The sequence below is a fragment of the Anser anser genome (assembly GCF_964211835.1).
Source record: "Anser anser genome assembly, chromosome: 2".
In the NCBI taxonomy this organism is placed as follows: Eukaryota; Metazoa; Chordata; class Aves; order Anseriformes; family Anatidae; genus Anser; species Anser anser.
Window position 1 is genome coordinate 31,333,506 of NC_139721.1, and position 23,686 is coordinate 31,357,191.

Sequence of the window (23,686 nt, forward strand, 5' to 3'; positions counted from 1 at the left end):
TTCAGAATCAGAATTCTCTCTACAGTGATTTTGTTTTTTCAGCTAATGTCAGTTTTCTTTCAGAATTTCATTTCCTGCTTCTCCTTATGTTAGTAAGGTGCCACTATGGCTACTCCAGCTGTAGCTTCGGCAGTCTATGTTTCTTAAAAGTCTGATGCATGGAAAGCTACTGAGATATAAATCCTCGTTCTATAGACTACTCAGTAATTTCCCTAGAAGGAAGAGGACAGAGTGCTCTAGACTTCACAGGAACCTTCAGAAATATTTTGGAAAAGATAGCAATGAAATCTTATTGGAAACACATTCCAGAATTCTCCCTAACAGAGAACTTTAAAAACACTATATTATAATCTGCTATATGAGTATTATTTTTTCCTGAAAATTTAGAGGTTTCCATGCAACTGGCACTCCAGTTTCTCACTGGCTCTGTCTATAATTTTGCAAACTTCTTGTGGATTCAGACATGACTGTCCCAGGAATTTGCAGAGTGAAGGTTCCCAGGGCACTGAGAAGGGAGCACAGGCAGCGCTCGTGTTTAGCTGCTGTGAAAGGCTCAGCAGGGCTCTTTGCTCCCTCCCTGTCTTGAGTGCAGAGAAACCTGCCAAGCAAAAGTCAAAAGTTCTTGGCTGTGATTCCCAGACTATTTTCAATAGGTTGATGTTATACTGTATTTTTCCTTTCATCTACAAAAAATGTCTTGCATTCATACTTGTGGCTGTTCCAGCTATCCACCTTGTACAGACTTACGCACTGCTGCATGAGGAGAGGTCTTCTCTAAAGACCGAACAGAGTCAAATAGAAGAAGTGATGAAAATGCATTTATTTGTCCCTCTTCACTTTTCCCCTTGGACAGAGGTGAATTTGTGTTAGCAATTTTGTATGAGCATTTTTTTTTTTTTTAACTGCAGTACTGACTTTGCATTCAGAGCCAAAGCATGACACTACTCTCACAGTGCAGCAGCATTCCTGAAGCAACTGTAAGGTAATTGTAAATTGTGGAGATGTACATGTGGGTAGCTTGCTTTCCTATGAGAAGAACTAGATTCATGAATCTAAGAAATGAACATGTTAAAGATGGTAGATATTTAGGAAATACTTTGTCTCAAGAGACCTGAGAGGAAGGAAAGATGTGTAATTAAAGTAATGGATGGAGTGGTTTTGGTTCTCATCTGTATAACAGAGTTTTCGTGTGACTTTGGCAAGTCACTTTATTACACACGCTCTCTTTTCTCCACACTTCTTCTTCACACAAAGGTGTTGAAAAGGTTGTTTTCAGAAAAAAACAGTGGTAAAAAAAGTGCTTGTGTGTGACAGGACAACCAAATTCTGTTGTCCTGCCAAAGTATGTAGCTCATTATGAGTCAGTAGTGTTATATACATGCCTCTGAACGGCAGAAATGAGGCCCCGGTACTCCTGTGGAGAGTGATGCACTTCTAGGCTACAACAGGATAATCACTGCCAATTATTATATCTAAAATTCTGAATTGCTCAGATATTTAGAGGACCCTTGATGTTCTTCCCATTTCTGTTACAGAGAGCTACTGGAGGTGGGTTGTGCACAGGAATAAACTTTACTATAAAATATGTATTCCTTACTTTTTCTGAGTGAATGCCACAGATACTTACATAAATGGTGCATAAAGCTTTCATGAATCAGGCCTCAGGCTAGATATTTAAGTGGTCCCCACTGTATTCACATACAAACAAATGCACAGTATATTAGAAATTGCAATAATAGAAAAATAGCTATAAAATATTAACATGATTTTACTTTTATTTTTATATCTTCTTGTCATTTGACTTTTTCTTTTTTAATAATGAAAAAGTTGGTAAAATGTTACAAGTCTGGATAGATGGTAGTGGTACTGGGCCAAAATTGAGAGGCATATATTCATTGGTTACCCTGAAAGAAAGGGAGAAAATGTCTGAGTTTAGGTTATACAGAATACATTTCACATACAGTCCTCATATTTATCAATTAATTCAACTTACTTCCTCATCAATTTTTTCCCCCTTGGTCCTGATGGTTTTATGACCTAGACCCAGGCGATACCCTTAGGCAGTCCATCTGATAATTGACACATTTTCTAACACAGCATAGTGATGCCCAAGTCAGTGCTTTCAGGCCGTGACTTCAGCTTATTGGAGACTGCAGCAGGGACTCCTTTTATCCCTCATACATCAGAATACACTGACAGCTCTCCCAAGCAGGGACAAGGCAGATCTCTCCCTCAGGAAAATGTATGCAAACACCTCCAGAACACTGTACTGGTTGCTAGGCATCACAGTGGTGACATCTTTATGATAAACATGGTATGCAGAAGAAGGCCTAATAAAAGAATAACAAATTATTACATCCAGAGGGCAATTTTACAAGATTAACTGGTGTAATAAATTACTGCTGTAGTCAGAATACTGTGTTACCTTTTAAGGTATTTCACAGCACAGTCTAAATGAACCGGCCTATAAAAACACAGAACATCTCACAGAAAAAAATAAACCCATTCTTATATTTTTTTAATACCCATCATGATACCAATATGTGGTATTTGGCTTGCTGCATGGTAGCTTCAGCAAGTGCTTGCTGTAAAATAAGGCTATACATACACTTCATACCAAGATGTCTATGTTCATCATTATTTTTCCCTGCTGCTGGACGTTCAGTACCACTGCAATCTGCATAATATCAATTTGAACAAAAGCCTGTAGCATTTTATTTATAAAACTATTTTCATAAATAAAATATTACAAAGAAAATGCCAGTAGCCAAATACCTTTCATACTAATTATCAAATATTTTATTTTTTTTTCCTGTTTCTGGATGCTTTTTTTTTTTTTATACGGAAAGTCACCTCTCACATTCTTCCTCCCTCTGTCTCTCTCCCGTTCTATCTTACTTTCTCTCCTTCCTTCTTTAATTGTCTGTATATTTCACATTTGTCCATTACTTATTTTATCTATTTAATTTTAAGGCTTTATCTTTTACATTTAGAATAGCATACCACTTTTGTTTTAAAGACAGCTTCATGGAGGAAAAGGATCCCTCATCTGAACCCTAATTGAAGGAGGACCTGTGTGTTGTCATGTAATATTTTATACCAAAATAGAAGAGACGTGTTTTACTTTTTTTTTTCCCCCAGTCAAAATCCCAAGATTTCCCACAACCCATAAAAGGCAGAGCCTACATCTGGAGTTCAAAGGTCATGAATGTTCTGCAATTTATCACAAACTCTTCTATGTTACTCTAACATAGTACATTAACAGGATAACACAGCTTCATATTTATAAGCTGCAGCCCATTTGCAGCTGGTTATGAGGTCATATTCTTGCAGTTCCACCAATTTGATATAAAATGCATTTATAACTGAAGCCACCAATCTCTTTACCTGCAAAAAGACATGATCTAGACTGAGTATTCACCCTGGTTTTAGTCAGAGGTCCTCTGGAGTGGTGGTTTGCTCCAGTCCTCTTCTAGATTTGGATACATGCCTCGCCTTTCTCTCTCCTGTGCTAAGGGTATAGGACTGTAGTCTGACATAAACCAGCAGCTCTAAAAAGCCCTTTTGTACAGCTGGTCAAAATTACTATTTCACTCCCTGTAGGAAAAGGATATTTCCAGCAGGAATCTCAGTATCATGAGCTCCCTTGGTAGCTAAATCTATAAGGTGGTTTTACATGTATACAGAGTAGTGGTTTACTGGGGTGTTTGAAAAGGTTGCAGGATAGTAAATAGCAAACAGATAAGATGCAGAAATATTTAGAAAAGTGCCAAGAAGGTAGATCTACTTGTGTGGTTACATGTATCCCTAGTCTGTACACTAATTAACAACTTGCTTTCCAGATTCCCTCCCATCCATCTGCATAAATGAACCAGAAATGTGTGTGTTTTCATTGGTGGGCTACCAGAGATCACACAAAAAAGTCATCTGTGTCAGTCCTGTGTGTTGAACACAAAACTCCTGAATTCCCAGCAATATGCGTAAAAGCAATGTCACAGCAGATGGAATAATAGGTGATGCAAGATGAGGAAAAAAAACCACAACCAAACAACAACAACAAAAAAAAAACAACAACACACACACACACACAAACACAACAGAGGGAGGGGCTGAGCATGGTGCATATCTTTCAAGGTACTGCTAAGAGGTGGCACTCAGACTTCATCGTTGATGGGGATCAAGTGGAAGGTTCAAAGCAAGCTCTTTTCCTTCAGCAAACAAAACGATGCTGTCAATGGGTGGAGGCCTTGGAGGAAGGCCAGGAGACAGCGTGCTGTAGACAACGAGATGACACATAAAGGCTGAAATGAGAGTCTGAGCTGTGGGAAGAGACCAGCCAGGGCAGTGCCAGGGGAGGGAGAGAGGGGGAGAGCACAAGGGGCAGAAGACATGTGATCCAGAAAAGGCCTTGAAATGTAGGGATTAATTTGAACCCATGAACTTCATCAGAAAATGCTCTTCAGTTTACGGAAGGTTGAATGTATATATCCATTCAATCTGGTCAGAAGGTTATCAGCAGAATATGTACTATTTGTAGAAAAATGCTGAAAAAATGCAGATCACTGGTAGGTAAATGTTTAACCCAACATAGTTCCAAAGACAAAAAAGAAAAGTGTTTCTGAACGGTGACAGCTTGCGTTCTAACAAAATGTAAACAGTGAGGTACTGTTGCTGGATGAAACCAAAATTGCATTAAAATAATTAAATGTAATTAAAAAGCAAACAAATTTTACAAATACAAATAAAAATGCTTCTTTCTTTTTTAGAATTGTCTAGATAAACTATTTCACTGTTTCCTCTTTCTTTGCAGATTTTTAGTATGCAAGAGTTAGATTTCATCTCTCAGTTCAGAACCAGCCATTTTCTGAAAACTAAAGAGCTCTTGAAGGATGAGAAAGATCATCAATATTTTTTAACTAAGTAAGTGCAAGACTCAGTGTCTTTATGTATGAAAAAAAATGAGGTACATATAACAAACAAATTTCATGAAATATTTTCACAGAGTGTTCTAACAGATCACAGGCTTCACAAGAAGTTTATTCCTGCTCAGTTAGATGTAATAGCAAGTTATATTTCTAGAGGAGTGTTTTGTGTCCAAACACAGAAATACCTGCACTCAGAATTCAATGTTACTCTTCTGTGAAACTAACCAGATAAGTAAAACTCTAGCAATTTTCTCTGAAGAAACATTAAATAATTTATCCTTCTGTAAACATTTCCCTCGCTTTCCAAATCCAAACTGTAATTTTAGAAGTAATAGTTCTTTGGCTACAATTATTTTAGGATATTCAGCATGAATATGTAATACTGATTTGAGCAACAAAACAGTCTTAGATTCTTTTCATAGGTTTTATTTGATTAACATGTTAAAAAAAGGGAGCACTGAATAAAGCCTCTACCAGCAAAAGGAAAGCAGCTGGATGGAGCAGCAAAATGTGTTGTTCATGGGGATGTGGGAAATTCAACTTTTTGCTAAATACACAGTACTTCGAACCTACTTCTAAAGAGGTATTTGCCCAGGACGTTTATCTGAATGATATAAGGGGGAGGATATTCTTCACAATCAACAACCATTCAAGGGAAAATTGCACTTGGAAAGAAAAGGTAGCTCATCAGAAGCTTGCTTATCAACTCTGCAGGCAGTTCCTTGTATGCAGAAGTTTCTGTATCAACGAACCCCAGACAAGATATTTGGGAAGAAGCCAGTCCCTAACCCAGATTGGATGCCTGTAGTGGAAAAACATAACCTATTAAATCAATTCCACTCTGCAATTAAACAGCATGTAAATAGGAAAGATACTCGAAAACAACTTCTGCCGGGATAAGTGGAAGCACTGAGTCAACATTGTTTCAGGATTTTCCTTTTCTATTGTTTATGCATTAATGATTGTACCTTTAAGAAAAAAAAACAAAAACAAAAACAAAAAAGACATAACTCATGACTGGCCACGTAGAATTGCCAAGAAGTCATGTCTGTTATTTAGAATTTTCTTTCTGTGCATTATAAAGAGGAAAAGAGAAGATCCAGCAAGGAGTCACTGCACTCCTTTCTGTAGGAACCTTGATGTCAAGCAATAATTTGTGACCAAACATATCAAAAGATGCCCACAGATCCTATACATGTCTTATAAGTTGATCAAGTTAGCCTGCCACAATGGTTTGTTATGTCTTTTTAATAGGCATCATACCTTGATTTTGTTTTGCAGAAGTCATCTGAACTTTAGTAATCATACAGTGTCAGATCCATATCTATAAAAGAAAACAGAGGAGAAAATAAAAGTGCACAGAACATGAATAGATAATATACAAATCTTCATACTATAAGTAACTACAGACTAGTTGGAGTTACATATAACCAACTATTATTGTCAGACACTAGCTTTCTCAAAACATATTTAGTCACAAATTAATTGAGCCTGTTTTCCTGAGGGGAAGGTTAGCAGTCCTCAATGTAGTACAAATAGACCCATCTTGCTATACTGAAACTGGTATATAAATCTGTTACTTGGAAAATCTTCCTACTCCCATTAGCCTACTTACATCTGATCACTCTCATCTAAGATACAAGTTAGTCCTTTGAAATGAAGAATTGTATGATGCCATAGCTTGTTTGAGGAAATCCAAGTTAATGGAGCTATTTTTAACTTTTGACTACCGCTTTTATTTTGAGATTTTTGAAGTGCTGAAGAGTTTTATCCTACCTGCACTCCAACTATCTTGCCTACCACTTAATTTCTTGCAGAATTTTACATATATGCTGTGGGAGGAAAAGAGCCTGAGCACAGATGTCATTTTGTCAGTGGCAGAAAAAATATCCACTTGAAATGTACTCCTGGAGCACCGTTGGGAAAAATAATTGCTGAGTCCTTTCTACAGGATAGTCTAGAACCTCACCACTTGTATTCCGCTATTCTGCCCTTCAGGGAAAACCAAAAATCACTTTTCCACTAATATGATGACAGTGAGGCAAATCAGTCAGGTGAGTATGAATAAAGGTAATTTAAACAGTTGATATTCCTTGCCTGAAATACACAAGTGGACTTTTGTTTGGTTGGTTGGTTGGTTGTTTTTTTTTTGTGCTGTTGTTTTTTTGCTTGTTTGCTTTTCCCCAGAAGTGAATCAGAAATCAAGTTGGAATGCCTGGATCCAGAGCAACCCAGAACAACATTCATTAACACGTGAATATTGTATTTCATGCACCCAGCTTAATGATAATATTTTACACAGTGATATAACTGGGATTAATGAGTGTCTATTAGAACCAGCTTTCAGATGCAATGGGCTGTGACAGTGACCAGTCGCTCTGCTTCAGGGCTTCTGAGCTGGCCTCCCTGCCCATCCTTCCTGGGGCCTCCTCTCACACTACCCATGCCCAGGACCCCACTTCAGCCCAGCCCAGAGCCCTCAGTCCCTGTCCAGGTGATGCTTCAAGACTGCCAGTCTCTGGCCCTGTCCTCACTACCTTCTGGCTCACCCTGACGACCTTCATGGACTTCTCTGACTGACCTTGGACCTGGCCTGTTCCACTAGCTGTCTGGTGAAGGCCCCCTGATGTTCTGTACTGATGATGAACCTGAACAGACTGATTTGGCCACCCAGTCTGAGACACACTTAGGCAGTCACTTCCCAGCCATCTCACGTGCATGAGTGCACACTGAAACTGGATTAGCACCAGTTAAATTGTTCAGTCTAGTGTAGGGGACAAGTGTGGGGTCAGGTGCTCCATCTGAAACTCAGGCTAGCTGAGCTCATTACCACCACAAAATTAATAACTTCTATGTCAAAGCCCTCTTCCACTATAACCATTATTTTCAAAAGTACCACTTTTCCTGTTTCTTTTATCCTATTTAGCAATCAAAGAATGGTGAGCCCCATAAAAGATATTCAAATAATTCTGTGGCACTGTTTATTATTTTATACATTCTTACCTCTACTTTTGTCCCAGGTACTTTGTATCTTTTTATCATAATCAGTTTTTGCACAGCATTAATGTACAATGTTATCTATATGTTATATATGTAGAAGGCATCTGGTATCAAGCATATCATTTTACCTGGTAGTTTTGTGATATAGTTGAGCAAAAGGTTTCTGTTTGTTTGCTTGCTTGTTTCACCCTGTTAGCTTAGGGATTTGCAATCATTTTTTCAAAGCCTGATTAGAACATCCTATTTTCCAATTGGCCTAAGGGTAATGCATGGATGAGTCTGTCTCTGCTGAATGCTTCTTTCTTCAGAAATTCTGCAGATTACACAGATTTGAAATGAAGTAGATTGTTCAAGTCTAGTTTTCAGATTTCCATTGAGAGCAAAACAAGTTCTAGTTCTTTTTAACAAGAACTAGATTATGATATTGAAACAATGCATCAAATAAAGTTTGCTTTGGGCTATTTGCTAATTAGTTGCTGTGACAATGTAAGGGCAATTTACTAGAGCCATTTTGAAAGGATCAAGGATGTCTGTAGTCATCTATTAGGAAATAAGGATCTGGCAGCAGAATTTAAGGCAAACAAATTACACTGCTGCACACAGCATTTTATATTTTTTATATTATATATACAAATATATTTTGAGAAATGGCTAGAAAATACTACAGAATTTTATAAATTTTTCAATTTGTGGTTATGTTATGGCACTGGCTTCAAAACTTAATACTTATTATGATTTTGGCAGTATGAAGATCAATTTATACAGATTCATCAAAATAGGAAAATGGTAAAATTGGTTGGAAATTATTCAGAAGAACATTTTTTCCTTTGCTGGTTCACTTAAACCTTCTGTGAGAATTAGGGTGATTTTGCAAGACACTAGGATACTCTTCAGAAAGGTAGGTGGTTCATTTTCCCTCCATGCAATTGGCTGGCTGGCTGGCTGGTGGGAATCTCTTACCTTCAAGAACTGAACTCTTCAGAAGCCCTGCTGCTGACAGTTGACCATAAAGGCACCTGTTTCCTTACAGTTGGCATAGGTCACTTCCCAGGCACCTGTCTCCTTTAGCAACTGCTAGACTGTTTCATAGAACTAAAAGCTTGATATTGTGGGAGCAGTGTCTGCCATGGTCCCACCTTCATTACTCCTTAGGCTCTCAGGGTTTCCAGGCCCCACATGCAAACACCATATCAGCAGCAGACTCTGTGCTCCCAAGGTGATTTAGCAAAAGAAAAAATTGCCCTGAAGAAAATATTTCTGAAAACTTAGAAATTTTCATGGAGTTGCAATTCAATATTCTTGACAACTTTGGTTGTACTGATGATCCCTTTGATCAATAAAAGCTTTGTGTTCTTTCTCAATTAATTTATTTAATAAAAACAAAACAAAGCAAGACAATAAGTTTATGTATCTTAATAAATATTTTATGCATTGTAGAATTCACTTATTTTAGATGTGGAAGGAACTGTCTTATATCACAATTTTAATGTTTATCACCAAATGTATAAATTAGTTTTAGCTATTGGGAATTAGTTATCTTAGAAAAATAACATGTATTATTAGTCTGAGGATAATAGGATACAAGTAAAAATACCACACAGCACTTCCATAGTTGCTGGAAGTTTGCAATAAACTTGAGAGGAAAAGGTCTGATTGCAAATGATCGCAGGCAGGACCACAGAATCCACAGCTTCTTGTCTGGATACTAATATGTAGCCTAGGAATGGAGTTAATGCTTCTGTTTGAGATCAGGCATCTTAAAATCATTTCATCCTTTTAAATTGCCATATTGAAAAAAAAATCAATTTCCAACTAACTTCGTGTGTACAATACGATACAGAAATTCTCTTCAGAGTCTGCTGGTTTATTCTAAAGCACAACAAAACTATGCAGTAACAACAGACCCAAGAACAGCTTTGCAAAATCAGCATCATCTTTCTCTGGGCAACATTAAGTAAAAGTATAAATCCAGAGAGTCAGTGTGAAAGTGCCTCTGACCTCCTGTTGGTGAGTTTTACAAAGCATGTGACTGAAACATGTGCCCAGAATGTTCTGCAAAATTTGTCCCATGTATCAAACAGTCAGAATATTCAAATTACATTATGAATGTACCTTGAAACAGAATAAGCTAACCTCTGACAAAGAAGTTGAAGAAGTATTTTCTCTCTAAGCTGTTCTCCCCAGCTATTTTACGGTGTGTCTCTACAGTATCCATCAGAAGCATCTGTTATTAGCTGCGCTGGGGGACTCAGGAATGGAATAAATGGACACTTGTCAAAATCAGAGTGGTAACACCTGTGGTATGTGACATCACTATGACAAAAGAATATATCACTTGCATTTACTGTCCTCCTGGCTGTGGGAGTGTGTGATTGTCCTGCAAAATCATTTTATTCAGCTTGCATAAGTTCAGATGCATGAAACCATCTCTTTTTTTCTTAGTAGCAAGAGTTTGAAACACCTGCTCTGGGAGTTACTGCATTCTATGAAGCCATTCATTTCTTGCTTTTGTAGCTCCTAGGACAGCTTTTTTTTTTTTTTTTTTTTTTTTTTTTTTTTTTTCCAGACAAAATCAAACATCTAAGTTCCTGTTGTATGGGAATCACTTCTTTTCTTATGCACCAGTACTAGAGCACAGTTCAGTGTCGGACTCAGCACAGCCTGTCACAACGGAGACAGAGGTTAAACAAGGAGGTTTATTCAGTTCTGTTGGGGAAGAAACACGTCCATTAACAACGTAAAGGTTTAAAGCAGTCAAAAGGCCCATTTCAAGAATAAGAGCGTCAGTTTTCACAATATTGAACTCGGCAGGTACACACAGAGTGTCATGTGTCACCAGTGCAATACGATAGCCAAGCACAGGGGTTGCTTCCTTCAAGTCTCCTAAAGTAGTTCAGGCTTCAGACCCTTTGAAAATATTGCAGATGCAGGCAGAATTGACACAACTGAGCCACTGCCTTGCGAAATGTGAGTAGTTCAGTAAAGCAAAGCTGTCCTCCAGGGAAAAATGTGTCCCAGGGTGCAAGTGTCATTGTAGAAACTTATTTCAGGAAAAAAACAAGCTGAGCTGCATTTATCTACACTTAATTCTGAGGCTGGAAGAGGAGGACTAGGAGTCAATCACAATAATTTCAATGAATCAAAAGCTGTATTTCAATTTGCAAGGCTCTTAAAAACATTTGTGGCAAATGACTTCTGGGCCACCGGCATGCATTTGTTTCAAGCTTAAATGAAATTTCTTTCAGAGCAGATGCAGAAACACAATAGTAACCACCATAGCAAACCTCATCTGTGAAACCTTGAATGGCAGCAGAGGCAGAGCAGATGAAAGGAAAATTAGAAAGAGATTGGGAAAAAAAAAAAAAGGGGGAGAGGAGAAAGAGAGAAAGAGAGGGTGAGAACAAAGATGACAGGTAGGGAAGAGAGAAGAAGAAAAGAAGGGAGGATGAAAAGGGGGGGATTTAGGACAAGGAGAATCCTCAACAATGCATTTCATATTAAATCCTTAGTTACTTATTTTGAAAGACTGTGGCGATTGTGATACAACTTGTTGAATATTCTCTTCACTGATCAAGAATTTATTTCAGGCAGATTTTTTTTGATTGGATTTATTATTCTATTCAAAAAGAAAACCAGAACAACAACAACAACAAAACAGAAAATAACTACCAACCCTGATATCTGTGTTTTGAAGCACTTTTCACATTAGCATTGGTCAGTCTTGAATTTATTGCAAAGAATTTCAGTTTAAGCAGTAATCAGTAAATCCCCCCAAATACTGAATGTCAAGAAAGTGTCCAGAAAGTTAAATCATAAAATCATAGAATCATAGAATATCCCAAGTTGGAAGGGACCCATAAGGCTCATCGAGTCTAACTCCTGGCTCTACACAGGTCTACACAAAAATTCAGACCATATGACTAAGAGCATAGTCCAAACACTTCTTAAACTCTGACAGGCTTGCTGCCATGAGTACATCCCTGGGGAGCCTATTCCATTGTGTGACCACCCTCTCAGTGAAGAACCTTTTCCTGATGTGCAACCTGAACCTCCCCTGTTGTAGCCTGACTCCATTCCCTCGGGTCCTGTCACTGGTGACTAAAGAGAACAGATCGGCGCCTGCCCCTCCACTCCCCCTCATGAGGAAGCTGTAGGCCATGATGAGGTCTCCCCTCAGCCTCCTCTTTTCCAGGCTGAACAGCCTAAGTTGCCTCAGATGCTCCTCGTACATCTTCCCCTCTAGGCCCTTCACCACTTTGTAGCACTTCTCTGGACACTCTCCAACAGTTTCACATTCTTTTTCTACTCTGGTGCCCAGAACTGCACACAGTACTCATGGTGAGGTCACACCAGCGCAGACTAGAGTGGGAAAATTACTTCCCTTGACCAACTAGCAATGCCGTGCTCGATGCACCCCAGGATACGGTTGGCCCTCCTGGCTGCCGGGACACACTGCTGGCTCATATTCAACTTGCTATTAACCAAAACCCCCAGATTCCTCTCTGAGGGGATGCTCTCTAGCATCTCGCCCCCCAGTCTCTACATATAGCTAGGGTTGTGCCTTCCTAGATGCAGGACCCAGCACCCGCTCTTGTTAAACTTCATGCGGTAGGTGATTGCCCATCTCTCCAATCTGTCCAGATCTCTCTGGCCTTTCCATCCTCATCAGAGTCAACAACTTCTACCAGTTTAGTATCATCAGCAAACTTACTCAAAACACCTTCTAGTCCTACATCCAAATTGTTTATGAAAACATTGAAAAGAACTGGCCCTAAAATGGAGCGTTGGGGACCCCACTGGTGACTGGCCACCAGCCTGATGCGGCCCCATTTACCATAACCCTTTGAGCCTATCCACCAGCCAATTGTTCACCCATAGTATGACGTTTTTGTCTAGCTGTATGTTGGATATTTTGTCCAGTAGGATACTATGAGAAACCGTATCAAAAGCTTTACTGAAATCCGAAAAGATTACATCAATTGGTTTCCCTTGATAAACTAGATGGGTGATCTTATCATAAAAAGAAATCAGATTTGTTAAACAGGACCTACCCCTCACGAACCCATGTTGGCTGTGCACCCTAGGTGCACTTCAATAACTCCCAGGATAATCTCCATAATTTTACCAGTCACTGATGTGAGACTGACAGGCCTGTAGTTACCAGGGTCTTCTTTCTTGCCCTTGTCACAACGTTTTTGTCACAACATTTGCCAGCTTCTAGTCTACTGGGACCTCTCCAGATTCCCAAGACCATTGAAAAATAATTGAAAGAGGTCCCACAGTGAAGTCAGCCAGCTCTCTGAGCACCCTGGGATGAATCCCATCCAGACCCATGGACTTGTATGGATCCAGGTGGAGCAGAAAATCCCACACATGTTCATGGTTGGCTGGGAGTTTATCATTCCCACCGTCACGGTCCTCTAGCTCAGGGCACACAGGGTCACAAAGCCCATAATTGGGGTTGAAGACAGAGGCAAAGAAGGCATTTAACGTCTCTGCTTTGCCTATATCTTTGTTTGTGAGGTGGCCATCCCCATCAAGTAGTGGACCTATGTTTTCTCTGGTCCTCCTTTTTTGTTCATGTATTTAAAAAACAACTTTTTTATTGTCTCCCACAGGCCTGGCCAGCTTCAACTCTAATTGGGCTTTGGCTGCATGAATTTTCTTCCTACAAATCTGAACAGCATCCCTGTAGTCCTTCTGTGTTGCCTGACCCTGCTTCCAGCAGCCATACACTTTCTTTTTCTGCCTAAGCTCCAGAAGAAGAAGATCCCTGGTCAACCAAGCTGGACTTCTGCCCCACCTGCTTTACTTCTGGTACTTTGGAATTACCTCTGGAATTACTGCCTTTTAGGAGGCAGTTCTTAAAGGCTGACAAGCACTGATGGATGCCAATGCCTTCAAAAGCAGTTTCCCAGGGGACCTTGCTAACTAGTTCCCTGAGCAGCCTGAAGTCTGCTCTCCCCATATCCAGGGCTGAAGTTTTTATGGCAGTTTTCCTCCTGTCACCAAAAATTTTAAACTCAACCGTTTCATCATCACTATGACCAAGACAGCCGTCAATTGCCACATCCCCCACAAGACCCTCTCTGTTCTCCAGCAACAGATCTAGGAGGACACCTTTCCTAGATGGCTTCCTTAGCACCTGAAACAGGAAGTTGTCACTGAGATGCTTTAGGAACCTGCTGGACCTGCTCGTGTCAGCTGTGTGGTAATCCCAGTTAATGTCTGGCAAGTTGAAGTCTCCCATAAGGACAAGGGCAGTTGATCTTGAGGTATCTCTTGGTTCCTCAAAGAATAATTCATGGGTGTCATCATCCTGGCCAGGTGGTCTGTCATAGACTCCCATGAAGACATCCCCTTTATTTGTTTGTCCCTTAATCCTTACTCAGAGGCTCTCATCTTTGCCATTACCAACTGCAAGCTCCACACAGTTTAGCCCCCCCTTTACATACAGCACTAATCCCCTGCCTCATCTGCCCTGCATGTCCCTCCTGAGGAGCCTGTAACCATCTATTGCAACACACCAGTCACAGGACTCATCCCACCAGGTTTCACTTATGCCAATGATATCAAAGCTCTGAGATTGGTTCAAGACTTCTAGCTCCTCTAGTTTATTCCTCATGCTGCATGCATTGGTGTAGAAGCACTTCAAATGTGCCTCATTGTACGCAGCACCTTGTGGAGCAGATCGAAGGACCTCACTAGCACACAGTTGCTCTGATTCTTGCATGCCATTCCTTAGTGTGTCACTGGCGGGACTGGTTTTATCCCTTTTCCATTTCAACTCTAGTTTAAAGCCCAATCTATCAGCCCTGACAACTCCTGGGCAAAAATCCTTTCCCCCCTCTGAGAGAGGTGCATCCCATCTGGTGCCAGCAGACCTGGTGTTGCATAGACCTTCCTGTGATCAACAAACCCAAAGTTCTGCCAGTGGCACCAGTCTCAGAGCCACGTATTGATGAGACGTGTCTGCCTGTCAACATTGATCCCTCCTATTGGAAAGACAGAGGCAAACACAACCTGTGCCCCTGATCCTTTAACCAGTCACCCCAAAGCCGTAAAAGACCCTTTTGATTGCCCTTGGATTTTCCTTGCTACCTCATCATTACCGTACCAGGCGAGCGACTTTTCTTGCAATGTCTCTTATCCAAGCTCCAGGAAGCCAGCAGGCCTCCCTGTGGGTTGGGTCCGGATGGCAAATCAGGCCCTCGGTTCCTTTCAGAAGGGAGTCCCCTATGATGATAAACCTTCTTTATTTCTTGAAGGAAGATGTAGTAATGCTGGGGGTAGGTTGCCTTGCCTTAGGCACCCCTTCCAACCTGGATGGGCTTTCTTCTATCATCGTTTGCTTGACTGTCAAGTTCTAGAGCCTCATACCTGTTGAGTAAGGGTAGCTGGGAAAATGAGGTAGGCAGGGAGGGGGTTCAGCTACCACCTGGAGCAGAAACCTGCTTCCATTCCCCACCTTGGCCTAGGTCCCCTCCTACTGCCTGGTGGGATGGGGGAACTTTTGTCTTTTGTGTAGTGGCTGCCTGGTGGGATAGAGGAACCTTTGTTTCTTGTGTGGTGGCTGGCTCATGAGTCTGTCTCAGAGAGGGTAGAGTATGCTTCCACCAGTCAATTTCCCTCTCTGACTCCCTGATGCTCCTCAGCCTGCTCACCTCCTCCTGAAGCTCTGCCACCAGGCTAAGCAGTTCTTCAACCTGGGCACACCTCCCACAGGCATACCCAGTGCTGCTGCTATCAGACACTGACAGAAGACTCGGGCACACCCTGCAGCCCAAAACCTGTCCGGCCACGTGTTTCACCAAGACCTCTGTCTGGGTTAGCCACATCGGTAACTGTGGCTGGAGAGGCCGCAAGGGATGCAGAGGCCACAGCTTTCTGCGGGATGGATATCATGGCTGGGCTCTTCGCGACCAGGTTACAACCGCTGTTGGAAGACAGCGGTGAGAGCGCCCTCCCTCTGTGAACTGCTGTGCAAACTGCCGCGCCACACCCTAACTGCCACGCCACAACCTAACTGATGCACCAAGCCCTAACTGAAGCACCACGCCCTGTTGGCCCGTCCTGTTCACCACACTCCTGGTCACTCATGCTCCCTAGGGACTGGCAATGTACAGCAGGGGGACTGCTGGCTCCACCTGTGCCTTGTCAGCCAACCTCATGAGGGCTGCCGGGTCCTGGCAGCTCCCTCAGCTGCCTTGCGTGGCCTTGATGCAGAAAAGCACCTGCCCGCGATGATCCCCTGTTCCACTGCAGAATGTGTCTCCCTTCACACCCTATACACCTATACTCCCTATAAATTTAAGAAATATTTCCACTTGATAAATCCACCAACTACAAAGGTTCACACTCCATGTGTTCTCACTAAAGGTGTGTGTGTATGTATGTGCACAGAGGCACCCCATCACAGATAACCAAAAGGATCATTGTGTGGTCTGAGCTCGCTTGATGAATCAGGGCCAGGGTAACTGTGCTACCGTGAACTATTAGGCTGCCATTTGTTCATATCAGAATGAATATCTGAGGTTGTTTTATATATATATATGCATTTTATGAGAGCCCTTTAAATCTAGTATGTAAATTATTTCAGATCAGACTTTGAAAAGTAATTCCCACGACTAGGGTCAATGAACTCTTTTCCCCTTAACATATTTGAATAAAATTGTCAGTAGTGCTGATGACTTCTAAAAATGCAACCAATGTCATTAGGCTGTTAAATAGGAACTGTTTGGTGCTGAGCTCTTTTTGAAATCTCTTCCAAAAACACATCTGTATTTCACTGTTGCCCTTCCTTGTTATATTTTTGATCCTGTTGTCAGTGAAGAGCATCATTATCACTCTACTCATACCAGAGCATTTTCATATTTTCTTTGTTTTGATTAGAATATATTTGGCCTAATTAGAAATGTGAAATCAGGATGGATGATAGCAACCCTGGAACCACACTTCAAACGCCGTTACAGGCATTTCAGGAAGGGGTCAGAGAAATAAACTATAGCTCATTAGCCTGAGGCTATGAGTGATCTACCAACCATACAGAAAATTGGCAGCCCTTCTGTCTTTTGTCCTCAAGGAGCCTGTGTATTAAACTAATTGTTAAATATAGCAAACAGACTGGCAGTCCAGTCAGACTATTTTTTGCACATGTAAAATAATGGGGTTATTTGGATTTCATTGAAATTCTATCCATATATGTTTTACAAATGTGCAAGCACTTACACAATTCAGAGAAAATCTTCAACACTGGCCTGAGATTCTAAAGGTACCTCTATAGAGTAAACTGCTTAGTTAGAGAGAAATATATATATACGTGTGTGTGTATAAATATATATATAAATTTATAAAGAAAAATATATTAAAATGCCTATGTAAAGACTGCCTATGTAAAGACTCAGTAAGTCCAGAGTTTTGTTATATGATAACATTTAAGAAGCATGCTCAGATGTTTAGAATATTAGTGAAAAATCTTATTGTCTATATTATTCTGTGCTACACTTCTCTAATTCATGTGCATACAGGTATAAAAACTGTGACATGCTTCTCACTTCTAAAATAATAGTTTTTGTAGTTAAAAGCTTTTGTTATGGTCAAAAATTGTTGAGTGAGATTTGTTTAATACTAACTGATATCATTCCTTTCTGTTCGCATTAAAAACTGGCGATGCAACACAATGACTTTGTTGTTGACAATGAAAATGACGATTCTATTTCACGATTGGAATTTTTAGATTATACCAATCCACTGTCCACATGCTTTTTGAGATATAATGTAAAATTACCATAACAAAAGAGAGAACTATATGCACAGAGAATATTTCTAAAAATCAGATCATGAATCTGAGCATGAATCCTTGTTTTTTTTCCCCACTCTGATTTAGACTTTTAGTAGTGTTTTTGTAAAAAAAAAAAAAAAAAAAAGTAGTTGGCTTTAAGTGATGAAACAGAAGAATTGCTAGTGTTTAAACAATGTTTTACAAACAAATTGAAAACAACACCCACGGATCATATGCATGCAGCAGAGATAAAATGATTACAGGATTTAATAAGTTCTTATTTCTTTGCATCATACTACTGAGGAAAAGTGTTGATTTTAGTAGGATTATTCATGTGTTTAAACCTATGCATATGCTTTGCTGGGTCAAGCACACAATGATCAGAGCTAGCAGGACTGAGTTTTTGTTACTTACTTTGTCATTCTTCCCTTCCCACCAAGCAAAAGAAACTTTAAGCCCTCTGTGGTTGTTTCCAGTATTTGTCAAAGACTTGCTTCCATTCCAGAGGAATACTTGCTGCTTCACTGTACGGCATATCCAATGATCACACACAAACAGGCGGTGCCATGCATCTGATTGTATTCCAAATAGCTAAATCATGGCTCAAACCAAATCAAAGGCAAACTTTCACTGTCCTTAATAACTGAAGAATTTGGATTTAAGTAGAATCAGTTGGCAAATAGCAGCAAGGGAGGTTGCTGTCACATTCTCTTCCATCCTTACTCGTGTTAGAAGTTAATCTATAATGTATTTTCCTTTTTATTTTTAATGGGAAAAACACATCCATATGATAGAGATGATGAGATATAGTTGTGGTTTAAGTTGTGAATAATCTAATTCAAGTTCTGAATTATCTTCATTTAAATCTTTTCAAGATTAAGATATAAAGCAAACTAGATTATTGATTCAAGGTCATAATTCTTTTTAATTGCTCTTAGAAAAATTCTGTAGTAGTTACAGTAAAGGTTTATTATGTTTTGTTTTGTTTTGCTTTGTCTTATTTTGCTTTGACTATCATGTAGTCTTAAACTGAACTTGACATTAACAAACAGAGAAGCTAAGCAGTCATATGACTATGAAATAGTGTCCCAAATATTTATCTGTGCTTTTTCGTTTCTCTTAACTTAGTATATGACAAGGAGTTTTGAGAAAACACATAAAGCAGATGGTAAAGGGAAAGCTGTCAAACATAGAGCCTATTATTTTCAAATTCACAGTCTTTCTATAAAATGTTGATAAAGCTAAAGCGTGGCTTAATATGAGGTGGGTTTAAAGAAGTCTCCTTATACATTAGCTAACTATTACTTGCACTTAACAAAACAGAGATTACACACAACAATAAATGAAATAGAAAATGGCATTTTAAAGAGCAGAAACAGCCTTTCAAGATCAGTATAATTTTTCCCATGAGCTACAGTCATATAAGCAAATTCTTACATTCCTTTCCTTAATGCAGACAAGGCTGCTTAGGTCCAGAGTCACCGAAGTATTTAAAATCCCTTGATCAGTGAGGGTCACCAAAAGGAAAAGATAACATAGCCAGAATTCTCCAACATGATGTTTTAATCCAAGCTGAGACTTATGGGTGCTTGTAAAGTAATATTAAACAACATAAGCTGTATTTAGAAAACCCAAAAGCCATGAAAATGGCCCAGAAATCCTACACTCAAATGCACATCAAAGATCTGTTTCTTCCACAGACCAATCAAGTTGTAGTCTGTATTATCTTCAACTGATTTTATACCAGCATTAAGACAGAAGCACAGTAAGAAGTCATTGAAAGTCTTCACTATATATAAAGATAACTTTTCCATAAATGAAACTCTTCCAGACACTTAATAAAAAAAAATTTATTTTCCTTCCTTCCTTTCCTTCCTTTCCTTCCTTCCTTCCTTCCTTCCTTCCTTCCTTCCTTCCTTCCTTCCTTCCTTCCTTCCTTCCTTCCTTCCTTCCTTCCTTCCTTCCTTCCTTCCTTCCTTCCTTCCTTCCTTCCTTCCTTCCTTCCTTCCTTCCTTCCTTCCTTCCTTCCTTCCTTCCCCAGTATCATCAAATATACAACTCAAAGACAACTTTTTGCCCTGTAAAAGCTTTTGGTCTCCTGTGAAGCAGTTCTGAACCTTCCAAGAATACTGTAATGCATTAAGCAAGATGTTATCATAAGCTTTCTCTGTAAGTTCAACTCTGCAAATTCAAGGCAAAACAATATATATATATATATATATATATTTTTTTTTACCTGAAAGAAGTATACAAGGACTCTGCATACACAGAAATACATCAGAGTAAAAGCATGCCATTTTCATGTTAATGTAAGTGGAATTAATTTTACTAAAGGTCTTAGCCTGTTACAATGGACCATTTAAATCACAAGACTGTTGTAAAAATGCATATGTTAGGGTTATGTTTTCATTTATGTCATTTTAAATGGATAATAACAGCACTGTAGTTTGTTGAATGAATATTGTAACTAAGAGAAGTTTCAAGTCCATCTTCTTTATAAAATCACATAACTAAACTGTTGCAAACTCTTACATATTGATTGCTTCTCCTGGCATCAGTTTAGACAGATGGAAAGGTTTGGTAAACCCTGATGCTATCATGTAGTTTGCTTCTTATTTCATCTATATCCCTCCATCAGAGTGCAATAGAAACAATTAACCAGCTTTCAATTAACTGCTTGAAAAATCACCATCTGCCTTTTTTTTTTTCCCATTCAGTTAAGCCTTTCATTCTTGACATAGATTTAGCTAGCAACATAGAAAATAAACATTCTGCTCCACCCCCCCCCCCCAAAAAAAAAAAATGGAACCCATAGCATATTTAAGGCAAAGGAGTACCTATGAAAATTTGAAGTGTTGGTCCATTTTGCCCTATCCCATCCCCCCCCTTCCCCTTTATTTTTTCAATATGCTAAGGCCAATTTAATTCAAGAAGGAAGCTACCAGTGTGGCTTGAATCAGTTAAACATATAGGATTCACCATAGATCTGTAATTCAACTCAACTCTAGCCTTAGGGAAGTCTGTTTTTACAACCAGATCATCCTGTCAACTGAGCCAGGCATGAGTTTTTATTTTTGTTTTGTTTAGCTGATGCGTGTGAGTTGATGTATACGTATCTGATGTGAAACTTAGACATTTTTGACATTGCAGACCATAACACTATATACTGTCAAGTATCATCATCATATAATACATAGGCAGTTGAATGGCAATGGACTTGAATGGTGGCTGACATAGAATCATCAATCTAATTTTCACATTATTATTACGATTTGCATTGCGGGCCAAAGCACAACCCACTTTATTCCTTCTCTCTTCTTTCCTATGTACTCGCAATGGATTATTTAAATCACATGGATTGTAATGTTTGTCTCATTATTTACTGTTTATTGTCCTGGAAGATAGGTCCATATTTGAGAAGCAATTAATGTTCAGAACCATTGTTAGATGTCTTCCCTGAGTCTTTTCCAGAATATCTTTATAGGTTTTCGTCTGAAATAGACTGTTCTTATAGGACCAGACAGATTTTACTACACTGAATCAATGCACAAATGGCTGTCCATGCGCAAAGCAGAAAGCACAAAATCATACCGTATTCACAAAAGAAAATCATTCAATACTGTCTCACAGCCATAATTCCAAAACATAATCTGTGTGCTGAAAAACTCTTGGACAATGCTAAATGGTGGCTGAAGTATTTTATTTAGAAGTGAGTGGTTCCCGTTGGCAAAAGATAGGAAGACCAAAGTTTCTGTGTCCAATAGATATTATCAGTTGGAGAGTGTATATTTAGACTGATGCTATAGATAATTTGAAAGTGAAACCAAATAGATGTAGTCAGGATATTTTCTGAAGAAATCAAGCCACTTGAAATATCACCAGGTGGAATTTGACGTGTATGATTTTTAAATTCATTCCATCATTATTTGCATCAGACCAATATATGATTTGAATTTCTGACCAAAAGAGAAAAAGATTAACATTCTTCCAGTAAACAGCATTTAAAAAAGTGGACGTATACATAAGATATGAGAAGTTCAATTTAGGTCATGGTAACTGAGGATAAAATTTCAGAGCTGTCAATTCACCTCTTTACAGCTCAGTTTTCTCATCTTTAAACTGGGGGTAGTGAGTGGTATTTAGCTCATGACAAACGAAAAAAAGAGTTTTACATGTCTTCAATATGAGCAGTCAGGTATGTATGAATGATTGTCTCAGTTTTATGGTATCTGAAGCTAAGAAATCCATCAATAAGTTGAAAATACTGAAAAGTATTTGTGTTGCAAATTCTTGTAGTGATCATGGAAGTACAATCTGATTGCTCCCTGTGATTTTCCAAATATTTTACCTTTCCTAGATGACAAACTGTTTTCTTCCTTCTCTGGTTCTTGCTTCATCATTTAAGACACATTCCATATTCATTGTAGTGGTGCCTAAATTTCTTTTCTCAGGCCATTTATGATGACTTTCATGGGTTTAGGTATAAAGCAGAACAAAATGGTGGTTGACTTTTTTTTTTTTTTAAATAAGTTACACTGGATTTGAAATAGAGAGGACAGAAAAAACATGTTTTTGCTAGTAAACTGTGCAAACATGACATGGAAATCATAGAGGGAGTTTGCAGACTGGATGTAATACCAACATATCTTTTTTTTCTTACAAAATGTATTATGTCACCAGAGGGACACTTTAAAATGAAATCTTTCAAAGTTTTCAGATATTTCAGTAGCATGCACATTTATAGCTAGCAATTAAACACAGAAATTATGGATAGAATGCAATTGGAAGTGAAAATCTAAAAAGTCTGCACTGATCTAAGAAGACAGCCTGATGCAAAGCATCATCTCCCAAAGGCCCTTCTGTCTATGTAGTTTTGAAACATACACTAAACCAGCTGCCAAACCTGGCTTTTAAATGGAAGCTACAAAAAAGGTGTTCTGCATTTTTAGTGCATGCCACTTTACAAAGGAAAGAAGCACTGTCTGGCTGCCATATAGGCAAGCAAAAGGGAGCCAGCTTGCAAGTGATTAGAATAATGAAACTGGAAAGGATTAGCCACATTATCCAAACATGAAGCAATAGGCTAGTCAAACTAATCCCCAAGGAACAGTTAAAGGAAACAAATGACATGATAGACATAGGGTTACTTCTCAGTAAGACAGCATTAGAGCATGTGGTACTTGCACTCATGTTCTGGTCACATATTTTCTAAAAGTGTATGCAAGCAGGGAGAAGGTAAGCCGACGTGTCTGGATGACAATATTGAGCTAGTATTATTTCAGATTCTGCATGTCTTATCTGACTTTTAAAAATAATTAAAGTGTTATTAGACTGACTGATATCAATGGAACATCCACATCCTGTGGAGCCCTTAATTGCAGGAAAAGAAGGGTAATGATCCAGGTTTTAATATGACTGTGTCTATTGTGCCCTGTTGGATGGATTCATTATGCAGTGAGTGAACATTTTTTTCCCTCGTTATTTAATTATTTTGGAACTGTAAGAAGTAATTCGAGTGCTAATCACAACGTTTATATTTTAGTAGGATAATTTAGCTCCATATATATATATGGGGCTAAATATATATATTATATATATGTATATAAAATCATGCATGGAAATGATGTCCCAGTCCTTTATTAATATGTCAGATTTTTATCTATTCACAAAAGTTGCTAGACCTATTAACATTAAAAACAGATTTTAAAAAGACATGTACATGATATTTATAGAAGACCTGATCCAAAGTCTGGAGTCGAAGAGAGTCCTTCCAAAGCCATACTTATGCTATAACTGGAAAAGCACAGAGTAAGGGATCCATTCTTGTTGAAACTACTAAGCATACACAGAAGGACCTAGATCAAGGGCAAAACAAAAACTAAACAGCTGCTAATTATCCTTTTGATGACTTCAGGCTGCACTGCAGGTAGAGGCTTTTTGCTGGGAAGAGCTTTGGCAAAACTATTGTCCTGTATGAAAC

General features: G+C 39.0%; 1 long non-coding RNA gene across 5 annotated transcripts in view; it reads left to right on the forward strand.

Annotated features, from left to right (window-relative positions):
• The window catches only part of LOC310893526, a 221,826-nt gene extending 202,088 nt beyond the window's left edge, over positions 1 to 19,738 (forward strand). For 4 of the 5 annotated variants that reach the window (XR_014579061.1, XR_014579063.1, XR_014579064.1 and 1 more), the window contains 2 exons: positions 4,811 to 4,920; positions 6,743 to 8,229. This is a non-coding gene — a long non-coding RNA (uncharacterized lncRNA). Of the gene's footprint in view, positions 1 to 4,810; positions 4,921 to 6,742; positions 8,230 to 13,543 lie in introns of those variants that run through there. The other variant, XR_014579062.1, reaches the window with a different exon arrangement.
• Positions 19,739 to 23,686: the final 3,948 nt, after the last annotated feature.